The following is a 2,774-nucleotide window of genomic DNA, read 5'->3' as shown; positions in this document are numbered from 1 at the left end:
AGAGAATATATGGTTTCATATTTCACTACTTGAGAAACTACTGTGACTTCTGCTCCAGATCTTGTAAACTGGAAGAAGAGGTAGGAAAAAGCTGTATTAGAATAACGATATTATAAAGAATCTGACAGAACCCTAGCAATTCCTTTGTTTTTTTTTTTCCCTCACTTTAATGCCTTGGACCATATCTCAATTGCTTCCTCATATCTCTGTTATAACACCTCGCTCCTCATAATTATTTCCCTGCCTGAGTCTTATGCTTGTCGACTTAAAAAAACATTCACAACCTAAAAGTTGAGAGTTACATTTTACTTTGTGGGAATTTTTAGAACTTCAAGCCTGGGAGACAGCTTGAGTAACCCTGAGAAAACTGCTCTGAGGAGGTGAGTGTGAGAGCCAGGTTATATATAGAAGTTTTGCAACAAAGGGCAGGTAGTCTGAACATCAAAAGACTATTGTTAACTAAAGAAAACCAAGTCAAGGGACTTAGAACTTTTCTCTGTATGGGAGGCTGCAGGAGTCTGTGCTCCCTGAAATCATTCCTTTCATATGCCCCTTAGCTGTCCCGGCCAGCGTCCTGTATATTCACATCCTGAGCTCTCTTGGGAGTGGCTGCAGTCTGATGGTTGCTAAATGGCAGGAATTCTCCTTCCTGCGTACCCTTAGGGCTCACCAGCTTATTTTTGAGGCCTACAATCACTGATGATCGTGATATCCATATTTACTTATATGGCAGGAAATATATCATTTCTCATATACTGTGACTGTTTGCACAGAGAAGCTGTATCTTTGTCTCTGCCTTTGTCTCAATAAGGCCTTACAGAGTGCCCTGCATGTATCAGTGGTTCAATAAATAGGTGTTGAAAGTCACTGAATATGGCCTTATTTAGAAAGCTTTAATTTAGCCAAACACATTTATGAAGCACCATCCCTGTGCCAGGGACTATGCTAGATGTAGGGTCTATAATGGCAAAGAACACTGGTATGTACTGGACTTCAAAGTTCAATACAAGAGCTTGCAAAAGCAAGGAACTAAGAAAAATATTTACTATGTGATTACAATGTTAGTGAAGAAAATACTAACAGGGTGCTACTGGAGAACCTACTTTAAGATTAGTAGGCAGGACAGACGTCTCAGATGACATTTAAGCTGACACCTCTGGGTTAGAAGAAATTGGTTCAGTTCAGTTTAGTCGCTCAGTTGTATCCAACACTTTGTGACCCCATGGACTGCAGCACACCAGGCCTCCCTATCCATCACCAACTCCTGGAGCTTGCTCAGACTCATGTCCATTGAGTCAGTGATGCCATCCAACCATCTCATCCTCTGTCGTCCCCTTCTCCTCCCTCCTTCAATCTTTCCCAGCTTCAGGGTCTTTTCCAAGGAGTCAGTTCTTCACATCAGGTGGCCAAAGTATTGGAGGTTCAGCTCCAACATCAGTCCTTCCAATGAATATTCAAGACTGATTTCCTTTAGGATTGACTGGTTGGATCTCCTTGCAGTCCAAGGGATTCTCAAGAGTCTTCTCCAACACCACAGTTCAAAAGCATCAATTCTTTGGTGCTCAGCTTTCTTTGCGATTCAACTCACATCCACACATGACTACTGGAAAAAACATAACTGACTATACAGACCTTTGTTGGCAAAGTAATATTTCTGCTTATTAATATGCTGACTAAGTTGGTCATAGCCTTTCTTCCAAGGAGCAAGCATCTTTTAATTTCATGGCTGCAGTCACCATCTGCAGTAATTCTGGAGCCCCAAAAAACAAAGTCTGTCACTGTTTCCACTGTTTCCCCCATCTATTTGCCATGAAGTGATGGGACCAGATGCCATGATCTTAGTTTTCTAAATGTTGAGTCTTAAGCCAACTTTTTCACTCTCCTCTTTTGCTTTCATCAAGACGCTCTTTAGTTCTTTGTTTTCTGCCATAAGGATGGTGTCATCTGCATATCTGAGGTTATTGGTATTTCTCCCGGTGATCTTGATTCCAGCTTGTGCTTCATCCAGCATGGCATTTCATAGGATATACTCTGCATATAAGTTAAATAAGCAGGGTGAAAATATACAGCCTTGACGTACTCATTCCCCAATTTGGAACCAGTCCATTGTTCCATGTCTGGTTCTAACTGTTGCTTCATCCTGACTTGCATACAGGATTCACAGGAGGCAGGTCAGGCGGTCTAGTATTCCATCTCTTGAAGAATTTTCCAGTCTGTCATGATCCACACAGTCAAAGGCTTTAGCATAGTCAATGAAGCAGAAGTGAATGTTTTTCTGGAATTGTCTTGCATTTTCTATGATCCAACAGAATTTGGCAATTTGATCTCTGGTACCTCTGCCTTTTCTAAATCCAGCTTGAACATCTGTAAGTTCTCGGTTCATGTACTGTTGAAAACTAGCTTGGAGAATTTTGAGCATTACTTTGCCAGCATGTGAGATGAGTGCAATTGTGCAATAGTTTGAACATTCTTTGGCATTGCCTTTCTTTGGGATTGGAATGAAAACTGACCTTTTCCAGTTGAGCTATTTCAAATCCTAAAAGATGATGCTATTAAAATGCTGCAGTCAATATGCCAGCAAATTTGGAAAACTCATCAGTGGCCACAGGACTGGAAAATGTTAGAAGGAATTGGTTAGATGTATGTAAGGAGAAGACCAGCCAAGGCTTTGAGAATAACCTTCCCATTTTACAGATGGAGAAAGGGTTGTGTTTTATACATGTTGATTTGAGACACCCATGGAACATTTGAATAGCATTATCTTTTATACAGTA

This window comes from Budorcas taxicolor, chromosome 25 (assembly GCF_023091745.1).
Source record: "Budorcas taxicolor isolate Tak-1 chromosome 25, Takin1.1, whole genome shotgun sequence".
Classification (NCBI taxonomy): Eukaryota; Metazoa; Chordata; class Mammalia; order Artiodactyla; family Bovidae; genus Budorcas; species Budorcas taxicolor.
This window is presented reverse-complemented; position numbering follows the sequence as displayed.